A 17,160-nucleotide genomic window follows, 5' to 3' on the forward strand; every position below is an offset into this window, starting at 1 on the left:
TAAAAATATTTTGTATAGAACTACGTGTGTAAAATATAAATACATCATCACAAAATTGTCTTTCGTTCGTTTTATAATTTTTTTTTATTTTGTATAAGTCTATAGTTATATTATAATTTATAAGTACATTCAAATACCTGAAATACTTAGATATTTATAATTTGTTAATATCTAGTCATATATACATATTTTCAGTTTTATATTGTAATAAGCAATTTCAAAAAAAAACTTTAATATATAACTAAAGTCAAGCGTGAATCCAGTAGCATAAAAAAGAAAATTACAAATAGAAATAATAGGTAATGTACCTATACGGCTATGTAAATTCGTACTGGTATTTGGTACAGACCATAGAAGAACGTACTTATTATAAATTATAATGACTTAAAACTTATATAGGTTAGGTAGTATAATTAAATTATAGGTACAGTAGAAATCAGTTAATCAATATTATGTATAAAAAAGGTTTAAAGTTTTGTTTTCCATTTCCACTATGCAAGTAAATATGTAATCAATTGATTTGATCATATTAAAAAAATTATAATGAATTAACAACACAATAGATAGGAGCCTATACCTAACGTGAACTCTTATGATTTATTATTCGATCGTGTATTCGTGCAGTTGCTCGTTGGTTTGAGAGAAAAACACGCGAGCGTGGCTAACAATATTGTAGTCAAAATATCATACCTAATAATAAATTATTAAATTATTTATTATTATTACTAGGACATTATAAATTCTATAAAGTAATTGGAAAATACAATATAATTCCAACACTGCAGGGTCACTTTTAAAACAAAGGTGTTTAAAATTTGTTTCATTTTTACAAATAAGTAAGATTGTCAATTGGTACGAAATGTCAATAGGTTAGGGTTAATACTTATTAATTATTACATAACTATTATAAATAGATCTATACTCTATAGCCGATGCCCAATGTAGGTATCAATGTACTGCGGTCTTCTGTTGTATTCCCTATAAATGTATCAATGTATGGAATATTTAAACGGCAAACCAATATTTTTTATTTCACATTTTTGAAGTGATCCAAAAATGTTACACACAAACATGGTGTATTACTGTATTAGGCTTAATATGCTATGGCATATATCTAATTGCTAACGGTAGTAATTTGTTTATGGTTGGTACTTAATAGTTAATTCTATTGTTTATAAAATTATAAGCGTGCAGATTTTGAATTCGAGTGAAAACGATAATCATTAATATTATTAATTTCCTTATGTCGAATATATTATTATAATGGTCGACTCTACCCCCTTTTGTGCTCTGGCTTGTACCTACTTAAGTATAGATTACCTGCGAATAGGCACGTACACAAAAAAAAATTTACTGAGGGGTTCATAAAAAATTTACAATTATCAATATTTATAGATGAATGATGATATAAATAAACTCAGTGGCGTATTTACGATGGTGGTGTAAGGGGTTTTCACCCCCCCCCCTAAAACCAAAATATTTTATACAATGGTTAGAGCAAAATAAAAACGATGTACTAATATCTCGTAATTTGTATCATAAATATAATATAAACCCCCCCCAGAAAAAAATCCTATCTACGCCACTGAATAAACTATACAACTATTAATACATACTATTATAGGTACTATTGTATACGTGCCTGTACCTGAATACGGCAAAATTATATTGGCAATTTCCAGAGATAAAAATAGTGTACTCAAATAAACAAATAATAATAAAACGTTCAAAATACGTAGAACCGGTAAAAAAACTTTTATTATATGAAGTAAAAAATAGTAAATTATATAGTACCATAAAAAAGGACGGTTTTAGGACGCACCGACCGCGAAGCATTCAGTGGTTACCAAACGGTTGCTGCGTAGGTTGTCGGAATGGGTGGGAGGGTAGACGCGACACCAAATGGGCGGCGTCGAGCTTGGTCGCGCCGGGCGCACCGCCGCACCCAGTCATCAATCATACGTCGTGTTGTTCGGTTCTATCGATACGCGCAGTGCTCACACAGGCACATAGTATTCTGACCGCGGCGCGTTTCATCGTGCATTCCGGTCGGCGGCGACGGCGTCTGTTATCGTGGACTGTGAACGAGAAACGAATATCGTAGGACTCGAGTCGTCGTCGCGATAATAATAAAATCAGTAAGAGTAATAGTGTCGCGGATCACGGTTTTTAAGTGTGAAGTTCGCGTTTCCGGTAGCGCCGCCAAAGACGACGTGTAACTCCCGGTAATATTATTATTTTAAAACTTTCGTTTCACAAGCAGTTCTTTAGCATCTCGGGATCACCGGACCGTGTTTGTGCGATTTTTGACGTTTCACATCTATTAACTGTGCGTAGGTGCGTTGTGTGTACATGTATATACATGTGGACTCACAACTTAAATTGTAATTACGCGATATTAGTTAGGTTTTAATATTATCAGTGAACAATATTGATCTCTATCCTACCGATTCTACATCGCATCTGCAGCTGATCGCTACACCATGGTTACTTATCGCTATCCCTGCTCCAGTACATCTGGGGATCACACTACACAGAGTAAATACTTAATACTTATTTGTGTCTATTACTGTAATATGCTTATACATATAGACATATAATCCTTCACTTATGATAGCCAATTTATACTAATTCCAGTAAAAATACCATTCGTTCAAATGCATTATTGCACCAAAGGTACATATTATAGAGATGTTACATGACTCGTGTACCATTGTTATCATAGGGTTCCATATGTGATGTGTGATTTTTGGCCTATGGTAAAAAAAACAGTTGGAACATGCCTTATTTTATCATTTACAAATGACATACATTTAATACCAGATTTAATACAACTGATTTCATTAATAAATTCCCGTAGAATAGTTGATTTTGTGACTTTTAAACCTATATGTCAAGTAGACTCATGTTATAATTATTAACTAAGTACCTCGCTAAGTACCTAGGTACCTATACCTGTTTAAAATAATTTTACCCATCTCTTATCTCATAGCCTATGTTTAGGAATATGAAGAAGTCGTGGTTAAGCACTTATTATATTTAAAAAAGACAAATATGTAGATAAAAAAAATACGAAAAGGTAGCCTAGGTACTTTAAAATAACTTACGATCTGAATTTAAGAATATACTCGATGTTAGGGATATACAAATACCTAGGCTTATTTAATATTACGAATTAGGTATTATTTATTATATTTATTTATGTTTACCTCAATGTTTACTTATTGGTACTTATTACCATTTTTGAACAATTGCTTCAAATGTTAAACAGTATTAAGTATTATTTAAAGTACTTAATAATCCAATAAAAAAATACACTCACCCAGATTTAAATTTGTCTGAATTAAATAAGTTTATTAAAGTACCCTCGAAAGTACCTATGATTTTGATTTGGTGATTGATTGTCTGCTGTCCCGTGGAGTAAACATAAAATAAAGCAAATAATAATAAAAAAAAAAAACAATCTTTTGTCTTTTCCTCTAATTCCTCTTGTGGGAAAAAAAAAAAATATTAAATCTTATTCTTAATTTTATAAACAATATTCATCACTGTTCTTAACTTATTAAATGCAACTGTGTACCTATCTATATGGTTTAATATTATATCTTGGTGTTTTGTGTCTCATATATATCTTTAAGAAAACTATTTTGGTTTCATTTGCATACTATATTATGTAAGAAAACTGTAACTTTAGATGGGCATTTGGAATATCCATGATACACATAATATTCTCATGTATACCATGCACCTGGACATGTACCTATATATTATATTATATTATATTGATTGTTGGTAATACCTAGGGTAATACACTTATACAATTCAATGCTTAAATTTATAAAAATAACTATATTTTAAGATAGGTAGGTATAAACATTTATAATTATAATTTTCAGTTTAAAATTCTTGAGTGGCTCTTGCTCTTAGTGAAATTAATTTAAAACCAATAACGTAAGAAAGGATTTTCATCAAGAAAAATGTACCTAGGTAGGTACAAGATTTTTATAATTATATAATAATATTAGATAAATTTTGAAGTATTAAAATATTAATTTAAATTTAATAAAAATGGACATAAGTCTTATATGAATCCGAATATGAATATAAAAATCAATTTACTTAATTTATAACTAGATATAACTTTGTTACGAACCTATGTTTCATGAATATTACATAAGTTAACTATGTAAGAGATAACAGGAATTTGAAGAGTTTAGAGTGAATAGACCTACATTGTACAGTGAAGAAATGTTAGTTGTTACATGTATAAATCTAGTTCAATAATTTTTGTTGATGGGAATAACATTTCATTAATTTCTATTGTTTCATATTTCAATACTGTTTTATAGGCTAAGAAAAGATAAATATGTACAAGGTAACTTTTTTATGGGGACTGGAGACTATAATTAAAATAGTTTGATCTTGCCAAATAGTTTATGTATACTGTATATGTAAACTCATATTGTACAATATTACTCTGACAATTACATAGGGATATCTCAGAGTAGATACAATGTACACCTTTTATTTAATCATATATTACCTTTATAATACTTACCTATAGCGGTGGTTATATGGGAGGGGGGAAGATAAGTGAATCTGCCTCCATTTTCCATTTGATTTTGTATATTTTATATTCAATATTTAAACCAGGAATAGACAACTTTTATGAACTTCTTAGTTTTTTTAGGGTTTTATGATTAACCAAAATAAAAAAAGTAATTAATGATCGCCGCAATCGACTGGTATACACAATATATACATAACAATAATATGAATGTTATATGATTAGGAAAGGTTGGATTTATTTCCCCCCCTCCCCCTTAAACATTATGTATAAATGTTCATTATATTTTATATAAATGTATATATAAAATGCATTACTAATAAACTCAAAATTATTTTTCTGTATACCTATTTACTATTTGACTATTTTACCTTCTTATTTTAATATATAAGAATCAAAAATGTTAAATAAATTTAATAAAATTACTCAAATTTAGAAACCTAATATAGGTACTGTTTGTTTTGAACCTCTCATTCTGAGTTATACAATATAATTTTTTTAGTGTGGCTATGCTTACTAGCTTACTAATTACATTTAACACAACATTTCATACTGTATAATATGTACTATTTAATAATTTAATAATTATATTAAGAAAATCGTATACATATTATGCATAGATATACACTATATTTGTGTAATGTTTTATTTATATCAGATGCCGAAATGTTATTTCATTATTTTTAGAAACAATTTTTCCCTCCAAAAGATGCAAACCCAATTTTACATTGTATGCACGATATATTACGTTTGTGCGTAAAATGTGGGCGTTTGTGCAGGCATTATAATTTATAAATCTATGAACACATTATTTTGACCCTATTAAAATTGCGTGTGTAGGTAGGTGTTCCTTATTGTATTTACATTCTTTATTCTATTCATTATAATATTTAAACTTGTAGGTTTTAATACGTTGTGTGGGATTATCCGAACATGTAGCCTACGTCGTTACGAGGATCCTCAAGATTTTCATTCATTCATGCAGTCATTCATATTTTTAGTTTTATTATTTAAGTGTGTGCATGTCCAACACAAACTCGAATTAATATATTAGCATTTATATTTGACACATATTTTATAACTATTATTTTATATTATAACATTAATAGTATAGGCCGTCTGGTAAAAATAGAAAAGATGGTTTATGTAATTAATACCCTAATAGACAATAGTGATTATAGTGATTGCGTCACAAATATTAATTAATATGTTGTGCGAATTTGAAGTTTTTACCAAATTTTACTTATCAAAACAACCACCAAGGTTTTCTGTATAAATAATAAAACAGGCAAGATAAGAATTCTGAAATAGTTTTTAGACAATTTTTCTAAAACTAATGCTTAGAGTTATATCGTACAGGTTTTAGATGGTAAACATTTGTCAGTTCCAAAATATAAAAAAAAATTTTTTTTTACTAATATAATTATATTACTATAATATTACGTATGGCGATGAGTGTCTGTGTTACGTATGTTATTATTTATCGTATTTATTGTAATAATTTCTAAATTACAATATTAATATTGTATTTGTATTTTATTTGGTTAATTTAAATACTTAGTTTGATTTCGATCGTTGTCTAATTGCAAATGAATTTATTAATAATTGTTATGTGTAAGCTATATACTTTTTTTATCCCTAACTTCTAAAAAATGCACCTTAACGAAGCCTCTTATACATTAGATTTCATATGATAATTTTACATAGAGTTTTTTATTAAAATAAAATTGATAAACAGCCAAAAAATTTAAGCACTATTATATTTTTACGCTCATAAAGCTTTTTATGAAATGATTTTATTGGAATATCTTGACAAGAATTTTTTGATAAAATATATAAGTACTCTTATGTTATATAATTTTATTTTTTAATACCTACTCATACAATACTTTTAAATCGATTTTATTGATTTATTAAATATTTATTTAATTAATATATAAATTAATTTAAATCAATAAATTAGTAGTTAATATATCTATTCTTTCTTTTTTTTACAATCAATATGGCAATATAACTCAAACTAAAATTTATTTATTGTTATTATTATTTATTTTTTTAAGTATACCTACGGAGTAAACCTGAATAGGTACTTATCTCCATTTCAACATCACTATAAGCTGAAGTCTTTAAGTCGATGTGTTATTATTTATTAATATTATCGTCATTTTATTCAAACATTGTTTCACAATAACCGTATACTATTTAAAGTTTTTAATAATTAGTATAATAATATCATTGTATATAAATGTATAAGCATTCATTTTTTTATGTAGTAATATAATAAACGTCCATGGATTAGCTTGCAAGTATACATCAAAAACTAAATAATACATATTCTTGGCGAATTAGCTATTTTAAAACTTCTAGTAAAAAATAAAAATATATGATCGCTGTAAAAAAAGTATATGTATCTGTCGTCGTTTATTAAATAAAATTTAATTTATTTCCAAAAAACATATATATTTTGCAAATCTCTATCGAACAACAAAAAATATAACCTAACCTAGGTATATGTATAAGTAAAAACAAAATAATTTTAAGTTAAATTTATTATATTAATATTTTCTATTTAATAGTCCATAAATTTGCATAACACTTAACATTTTAAGAAATTTCTGAAATTAGTATGTTTATTTTTAGATTCTATTCAGAATATTAAAAACTAAATTGATTTTTCTATGTGTTTTTTTAACCTTTTTTCGACACATTTAATAAATCAAAAATATTCAATATTAATGTATACTAGTTACTAGTAGATATTAAATATAGATTGTTCAAAAACGTATTTTTTAAATTTTCTGTTCAGGAATATTTTAATCTTTTTATTGATTATTGTTTTATTATTTCATTAACAATTTTGTTAATAATGATGGACGATGGTCAATCAGACGTTTTGTTAAAAATTATAAAAAAAATTTATTTTATTTTCGAAATTACTGTAATAATGAAATGAAAATGTTTGACATGTTTATATGATCGAAAGACCACCACGATTATTAGTACGTTTTTATTACAATATAATCGTGAACGAATTTTGTGTTTCTTAATTTACCTTAACGTAATAATTACTCTTCTTATGTAAATATTAATCTGAAATACTTATAAGTTGTAGACTATAAACATTTGTATACGTTTATGTATATATAATATATATCATGGATATAATATATATATCCATGTTAAAACGACATAAAATAAAGTTTAATGAATGGTTTTAATTTTTAATATTCTGTTATATATACATAAAGTATATATTATAAATATAAGTTTTATACCTATGTAGTAACTAGTAATAATCATGCATAGTGTTAATTATTAAAATTAGAAAAATAAAAAATAAAAAGTAAATTGTTACAAAATATTGTAGGTAAATTAATAATAATCTAAATAATCAATAGGTAATATCGTTCTATCATCAAACTACATGTAAAAATGTATACAATATAAATATGCCAAAAGATAATATAAAAATAATATTTAGCTGTAATAGTTATTATTATTACAGATTTTTAAACTATTAGCTTATAAAAAATAAAAATAGTATAATATGGAAATATGTCAAATATGAATGTAAAATGATAAAAAAATATAGGTAATAGGTATTGAAAAATAGTTAAAAAACTACATGTAAAGTATATGGATTTTAAAAATTTTATATTTGTTATTTCTTTTCTTTAATGCTGGTTAGTGGTAACATTAATTAAATAGCTTATTATTGTCAGCAGTATAGGATTTTTGTATTTTCTGAAGTCTATTTCCACATTCGTCCAATTGTATTGCCCTCAAAACTGTCCAAAAACTCGGATTTTGAATACTTTTATATACTTACTACTTATTTTTTATTAGTTAATAATCTAAAAATCTGTAATAGTGATAACTATTACAGCTAAATACTATTTTTATTTAATACCTACTACCTTTTGACATATTTATACTATACCTATTTTTACAAGTAGTTTGATTATAGAACGATATTGTTGATTATTTAGATTATTTTTAATATACAATATTTTATAACAATTTTCTTTTAATTTTTAATTTTAATAATTAACACTATACATAATTACTAGTTACTATTTAGCTCGCTATTTAGGTACCTGTAAAACTTATATTTATAATAATATATATACTTTAGGTATATTATAGTACAAAGTGTACGCGTTTCGCACTTTAACTTAACCGTACAAAGTGACCTAGAACCAATAAATTATACTGTGCTATCTTATAAAAAAATATTAAAACTTTTTGATAATATATTAAATATTATAAACATACTCATATATAGGATTAACGTGTTGAAAATGAAGAGAAAGTTTTTATTTATTTGTTTTATATTATAGATTTACTATTATATTATTATATTAAAACTTGGTTTATGTAACTAGAGTAATGAACTTTTTATTTATTATTGAATTTCATTTTCTTCCGATAACCACAAAATATTATATACTAATTTTCAAACTTTATCAAAACAATTATAATAGGCAATATTTCGTAATATTCATTCAAAAATCAAATTTTGAGTTTTTATTTAGTCACGTGTTTAGTTTATTTAGTATTTTTATTATTGAATCAAAAAAAAATCAAAACTTATAATTTTAATATATTATAAAAATTTAATATTTAACTTAATTTGTTATTCATATTATTTGTGTATGATTATGAAACATGTAATAAATTGACTAATGCTACCTATCCATAACCGTCTTTCCGGTGTATATAATAATTTAAAAATATTAAAAAGAAAACACGTTTGTAGTAGTCTGCACTGTTTTTCATCACTCAACTATGAAAATTATGATACCGCTCAATGCTTTTTTAATTTGTTAAGATTTCACTTCCTATTAAGATATATATCTTAAACATGTATTTTTATTAAGTTCTTTTATTTATTAACAACTTTCAATTATCACTTGTATAAGTGTTACTTATGCTTTATCGTAAAATATTAGAATTAATGTTATTTTTTAATCTTGCATAAATTCTAATTAAATGATATTTTTTAATTTATATAACAAGTTATATGGATAATTATTACCTATAGTTAATTGTTGAAAAACATTGAGCTCTCTAACAGCAATAATTTTTGGTGTTTACTATAGTTGCTGTCAAAATTAAAAATTACGTCCTATATAGTTGCGGTCGTCGGCCACCCCTCAAAAAGGCAACATACTGATTGCGGTCACTCAATAAAAATTTATTTTTTTAATTAATAATTAAATATGAAATTAATATTTCGTTTATTTATTTAATTTAGAAAAATGTATTAATCAATATTTTCCTCTCATTTATATCGATAAGATAACATACTTAGGACGTTAAGACTGTACACTATTATTTATTATGTAGGAATGGTTAACAATGTTGATACTTATGTTTAAATTAAGTGGTTAAACTTGTGTCAAAATATAATTTAATATGTATAACATTGTTTAATAATAATTATTATTATAACTTGTGTCCCAAAAAATTTTCAAATATTCGGAAATTTCACCCATTTTCATACATGCTTTTGCTAGATGACTGCTAATGACTGCATTTTGCCAAACCATGCTTACTCTAGGTGTAAATAAAATTTAAACCGAGAAAAAGCATTTTCTAACGCAACAAATACGATATTATGAAGGTGAAATTAATCAACTTCAATATCTGAAGTCGACTTCTTTTAAATTTGTGCCTACAAAATTTAAAAATTATTATTATTATTATACATATTATATTATATTTTAATACATTTTTCTAAATTAAATAAATAAACGAAATATTAATTTTATATTTAATTATTAAATAAAAAAAGATTTTTTTATTGAGTGACCGCAACTGTTATATCTGTTTATCTCAAAAATCGTCATGACCGCAACTAGTATCCAGCCATAATTTCCTAAATACTCGTTATTAATCTGTGCACAATATAGTCTTATATAATAAATAATATCAGTAATAATTGCCTACCTATATTTGTGTGTATAATATAAATTAACTTAATATTTACATTAAATGTAATAATAGTTTGATAGTAAATTAAATGTATAACATTGTTATTTTTTAAATGTTTGAAAAATCATTGTTTTAATTTTAGTTAACTTTCATTGAATTTATTGAATGCACACATAAAACAGCTTCTAAAATTTTTAAATTGTAGCCTCCAGATTTAATATGCCTACTGATAACCATGATTATACACAAATCAGATCCTCTCTAAACATATTCCACCCTAGACCATTTTTAGATGTGAACTAGCTGATATAACTTTTATTTTCAAATTAATAAATGATGGTATATATTTTGTACTTATAATAGCCGTTTTACATCCATATGTTATATATACCAACATACAGCACTAACTATTTGAAAAACTTCTCTATATTGCTACAGCTATGACTCTGTGCAATAAACTTTCGACTATCTAGAGTTGTTTTTTTCTTTTCATAAAAAACGTTCACATAAATAATGTAAAATAATAGTAGGTATAGGCATGTCAAACCTTTTATTATTATATATTTATTGTATTTCTAAATATTGTTCTAATTTTTAAGTTATTTGTACTATTAGGCTTTGGTCTTTGGTCCGTCTTATTTATTTGAATGAATTATTACTACTATTATTATAATAGTTGCTTGGAGTGCTACGAAGACTAACAAAGAGTCACTCTGCCAAAAAGACGGAAATGATTCCCGATTTTGTCAAAATAAGATATAAATTTGGTACTCTCAGTTTTAGTCACCTTAAAATGTGTAATCACCCCGGAATCCTAACCTAATTGTGTTTACTATACAGTAAATAGTCATAATAACTTATTAAGTATTATAATATTGAAACTTAAAATTAAAATATAATAATAATTATATATTGTTATTAATTTTAAATCAATAAAAATTATGGTCGTGTAAAATAGGTATATAACTAAAAGTTAATTAAATAATAATTTAGTGTACTGTATAGTTTTTATACCTTTTAGTATAGGTTGATAAAAAACGCTTATAAAAATAATAGAAATGATATTTAACAAATTTCTAGTATGTATATTTTAATCTTATTGGTTTGCAGTATCAGAATTATATTATCTTCTATATAGACATCAGTTGAAATAATCCTGCTATTTTTTAATGTAATAAATTAATAGCTGTAATTATTTTGGACTACATTATTTTTTTATAAAATGTGCGTTAATATTTATTAAACCATTAATTAAACGCGTATTAATTTTATTGTGTAATTTATTATGATTTTATTATTGGTTTCTGTATGAACATTTTGTGAATTATATAATAATTATTAATTCATAACTCTATATTATTTTTAATAATAGTTTAAAATTAATGTTTGATAATTTAAAGTATTAATAAGGACTAAGGAGGTACTATGGGGCCATTTAGTTTCTTATAAGTAGTACCTGGATTTAAATAGATTTAGTGTATTAATAATATTATTGTCAGCCTGCAGGATGTAGTATTTATATAATAATATGTAATAATAGCTTACACGTCAGCTATAATAAAAATTAAATAGATACAAAATACAAAATTTTCAATGAACACTTGTTATATCATTAGTCGTGAATCGTGATAGAAACGCGGGCACGACATGCGAGAACTTGTTGAATTTTATATTATTATTATTACGTTAATCCCATAATGTGTGCCCAATGCCCATGTATTCCCAATCATAAGTCGCTCGTTGCACTTAAAATTACTTTGACCTGTAATTGAAAAAAAAAATAAAACAAAAAACAATTCAATTTTATTTATACATATTATGTAAATGCCTTAAGAAAAAACCTTAATCATCTCTGCGTGCGGCTCTTAATAATAATTACGTGCGTACAAAGTTGACGTGTCTATGTCGCTTTATATCACATAAAATAATATATTAACATAACACACGCGCGCGAAACGCCTGCGTAAGACCAATTAATATATGAACATTAACCCCTATTATCGTGTTTTTATGTTAAAAGTTTGCTCAGTATGCTATATAATTTTCATATTATATTGTAGGTATCTATGTAACTTTTGTTGGATAAATTCCTAGTAATAATATTCTGCAATATTTTGTCTCAATTTTTTCAACAGTAGCATCGGGATGGTTTCCACGTCCGATGATGCTATATATATTATATATAGACATGTGTGTAATATAACGATTACTAAATTGGTAAAGAAAGAAGCAAAAAAAGAAAGGTACACTAGCCGCCGCCCATCTGTCAATGACCGCGGCATTAATACGTTAGTATAGTATATCTGCTTCGAAAACGAGCATCTGTGACATCGTATAACGGTATGTCCATTTCATAGTTTCATACGCGCGTGCATTTTTCTTTCTACTATCAATAATAGTTTCGTAATATAGTTATTTCTATTATTATTATTTTTTCCCTAAAATGTTAACTATTTCTCAAAAACATTACCAACTAACAAAATGATTTAATTCAGTTGCGGCGCAAACTTTTATGCTGGTTATGAGGTTGTATATATTTTTATTAACACCATCCTCGATCGATCAAGCTAAAAATAAATCATACATAGTTGATGCATATTTAAATATATATGTTCATGGTATATGCATATTTAAATATACATGTACATGGTACTACTACAGTAGGTAGTATTGTATTTAGGTATTATAGCATATTCTACATCGATACGATTTGGTCGTGTATATTATTTAGAAACAGTATAATAACTATGTATTATAGGAGTGATCAGACTTAGATTCTCAACAAGATGATGAATGTATTGATTTTTCAATGATATGTTTCTTTTTTTTTTGTGTGTACCTACGCAGCATTATTTGTCGAAATAATGCTTTAATTTCAAATTTCAGGGGTGGTTTCCAATAGTTGTGAAATAATCCATGGTGCATTAAACAAGTAAAAAAGTAAGAATTTTCCAAAAGTTTTCAAAAAAATCTAGAAAAATAAAAAAAAAGTGTTGGAAAAACGGGAATTTTAGTTTTTAATTTTTATTTGTAAGTTAAAAATTAATGATTGTAAATACTTGAAATTTTCACCAAATTTTTGTATTAAGGTTATCTATACATAGTTAATTTTTCAAAATATTCTGGCTTTTTTTGACCTTTTTATAAGAAACTGAAATTTTTGATTTTTTTAAATAATATTTTTTTTTGAAACGTCGGTAAAAAAATCTTGGAAAACTTGAAAATTTAATACAAGATTTCTTATAAGTCATTCTTATTGATTGTAAAAGAAGTTGAGTGTTGGTAAATAAAAAAAAAATTATCTTTAGTTAAAAATGTATACAAAATCCAAAATTCACGCGTAGAATAACGATTTAGTATCATATATAATTTTAGATGTTTGCTGTAGTTAAAAATTATTACTAGTCTTAGAAACTTGAAAGTTGAAACATATACCTACCTGTTGTTTAAATTGGCATTTTTTGTAAATGATTTAATTTTAAGGTATTCAGATCATTATAACATAATTAATATAAATTATAATAAATAAATAAATAAATCTCCTTTTTCACCACCTACTGGAAAATAATATATCCTAGGCTAAAAAACGATCTCCGTTCAGAATCGTTTTTCATATACAATGATACTTCAAATTTAACATATAAATAATAGTGACCCCTGTACACAGAGCGTTATTCACTTGACCACCCTTTTTTATGTCAAAATGTTTCTTAAATGACTTAGAAATCCTTAGATATCATATAATATAGACCTAAGTAATTTGTCTTGTTATGACGGGATAATTATGATGGTCCTCAATAATTTTTATGATTAGACACTTCATCATTAACTATTTGCAGACCAAAGTATTTTTAACTTTGTTCGTTTATGTAGTACTTATGATACCATTTGTGATTTTCGTGGATTAATATAAAAGCTTAGAACACCTAAAATTATTTTAGGGTAAGTGATTAAAAATCGTGGAGATAAAATTTAGTTTGTGCTTGTGATTATATGTCATAATATGTATATTGTATTATTATGCAGATTGTAGGTAATATTATAAACGTGTAAAAGTTTTTCAAAAGACGGAAAAAATTTTGATTCTTGATATAATATATTATATAGAGTAATTCATCAATCATGCTCATTCCATTTTTTAATCTAATAATGAATTTATTCAAATTTTGATTTTTAGAATTTTTAAATATTCTCAAATATTCTTAAAGACCATTATTTAAATTATTGAGATTTTTTGTTTTACCTAAGATTTTTAGTGATACATTTAACTTCTATTTTTTAAATGACAATCCCTTTTATTAAAAGAGAAGGTATATCCACAGTAAAGGAAAAGGAAGGTTGTCATTTAAAAAACAGTAGTCTATTAACTGCATTGTTGAAGAAGATAAATGTTGATAAATGGTGAGGGCATTAGTGAATCACTCTGTTTATAGTATACCTATGAAATTATTAATTTGACTTTAAATTTCTTTTTTAATATTATAATCAAATCTTGAGTAGATGTTCAAATATAATTAGAAAGAATTATTTTTATTTATTTATTATATATTTGTTTAATTATTATTGCCTCACGATTGTTGCTAACTTCTCTATTAATATTGTTTAGGCTTTTTCATGATTTTTAGAATTATTTTTACAAAGTTTTTACCAATATCGTTTTTAAATTGTTAAAATAAGTCATAATACATTTAATACAAATGTAGGTTTATATATAGTGATTTAGTACGTACATTCGTATACTTATGATGTGCTTACGGTATGCGGTATAGGCGCGGTTTATAGTTACTACACGTCGCGTATTTGAACCGTACCCTCGCCGCATAGTTTGGCGTACGCTGAAAATCTAGCACGTGAGCATAGTAAATATATTATTTATGTACTGTTATTGTAGTACACACTCTCATACACACGCATAATATAATAATAATATGTTTGTATATACAGGGTGTCCCGTGAGGATTTACCCATTGCGATATCTCGTTATCTGTATTTGTTACCACTATGGTATTAAATAATTCACTGTTTTTCTAGAAACTAGAAAAAATATTAAAAATCAGGAAATTAATGAAATCAAAATGTTGAAACGTCAATATTTTCAGAAAAATTAACTCTACAAAATGGCTATCTTCGATTTTTTTGAAAATAATTAAATAAAAAAATATATTTTTAACTTTTTTACCAAAACATTAAAATAAATTAAAACATAAAATATTTGTAGTTCTTATTCCTGTGAGTCTTATTAAAAAATCAGAATTATGATATGTCCATTATTTCAGGAGATATCGCAATGGGTAAATCCTCACGGGACACCCTGTATATATATTTATAAAACATTTCTGATCATCTATAGAATAATTGGGTTCGTGTTATAATAATAAGAGTCGTTTCAATATTAAACATTATACATGACATTTTTTTTTATTATTTTACGCTTGCACTTATACAAAATATCAGAGAACTTAAAAAATTCTAATCATAAATTATTAAAATATCATTTTCAAATGGATAACTAGGTTCACTCTGTGTTTAATTTGTTTACTAAAAATATTTTTATTCTAATCAATTAAAACTTTATTTTTTATGAATACACGAGTAGAGTGTCATTCATATCTGATATCTAGATTAATTTATCTAAGTAATATTTTTTTTAGAAAAGTTGATGGGAAATAGGGGAAAAGTGAAAATTCCATAGACTACGCTGTGCGATATATTTTACTCAATTTTTATTGCAATTCAAAAAATATAAAGCATAGAAAGGTTAGGTTAAGAGCATAGAAACTTAAAACTTTTCATCATATATTATTAGTTATATTATCATATTATTATTATCCTTCTAAATAGAAGCTTAGCCACCCTTCTAATTTACTCAGAATTGTTTTTTCCCGTATGTATCTATAGTAATTTATTATTAAATGCAATACATCCAACACACATTTATATACAAATTTATCATTAAAGCAGTTACTTGATAATACCTTTATACCTATGTCCTGTATACTTAATGACGAGGTTAACTTGACACCTACTAAAAAGGAGATCGAGTTTTAAGTATGTGCATGATTTTTAGAAACTTTTGTTTCGATAACATATATTATTAATTGTCTGCATATTTAATTGAGTCTTGATTTATTAGTTTATAGATATAGTGTTAATCAACAACTATAATTGTAATTTTACTATATCGACATTTTAAGTACCTATACTTACAGACTAAGTTTACAACAAAAATGTTGTCCACATTCTTTATTGTATTGAGTTGTAATGTCTAACAAACTCTAGGTATAGTCCAATTTGTATAATACAATGTAGACTAAATGTTGATTATTTTAGAAAATACATTTTCCAGACTCGAATTTGTTTTGTGGTGGTTTCTACATATACCTAATTATATCCTAATATAGTTTACACCAATTATAATTTTATTTTAAACCGTGATAAAATTGTATAAAGATATACTGCACAGCCATATACTAATTATTTAAGTAAACATTTATCAGATTTATAAAAATATAAATTCCTTGATTATAAATTTTTTATATTATTATTATGGTATAGTTTATTTTAATTAACAGGGCGTTGCCCTGACGAACACCAATCAATAAATGACGAGAAAGCTAAGACCCATAATGAAAAAAGGATTCTTAAAAATTAAAATT

At 25.3% G+C, this 17,160-nt stretch overlaps 1 protein-coding gene across 5 annotated transcripts in view; it reads left to right on the plus strand.

The window, feature by feature from the left end:
* The first annotated feature begins 1,934 nt into the window (after positions 1-1,934).
* Positions 1,935-17,160, plus strand: part of LOC114120871 (serine/threonine-protein phosphatase 2A regulatory subunit B'' subunit alpha) — a 36,840-nt gene continuing 21,614 nt past the window's right edge. For 2 of the 5 annotated variants that reach the window (XM_027982943.2, XM_027982949.2), the window contains exon 1: positions 1,936-2,538. The gene's annotated coding sequence lies outside the window, so the exon portion shown is untranslated. Of the gene's footprint in view, positions 2,539-17,160 lie in introns of all 5 variants that reach the window. The other 3 variants (XM_027982948.2, XM_027982945.2, XM_027982947.2) reach the window with 3 other exon arrangements.

This window comes from Aphis gossypii, chromosome 1 (genome assembly GCF_020184175.1).
Source record: "Aphis gossypii isolate Hap1 chromosome 1, ASM2018417v2, whole genome shotgun sequence".
NCBI classification, from domain to species: Eukaryota; Metazoa; Arthropoda; class Insecta; order Hemiptera; family Aphididae; genus Aphis; species Aphis gossypii.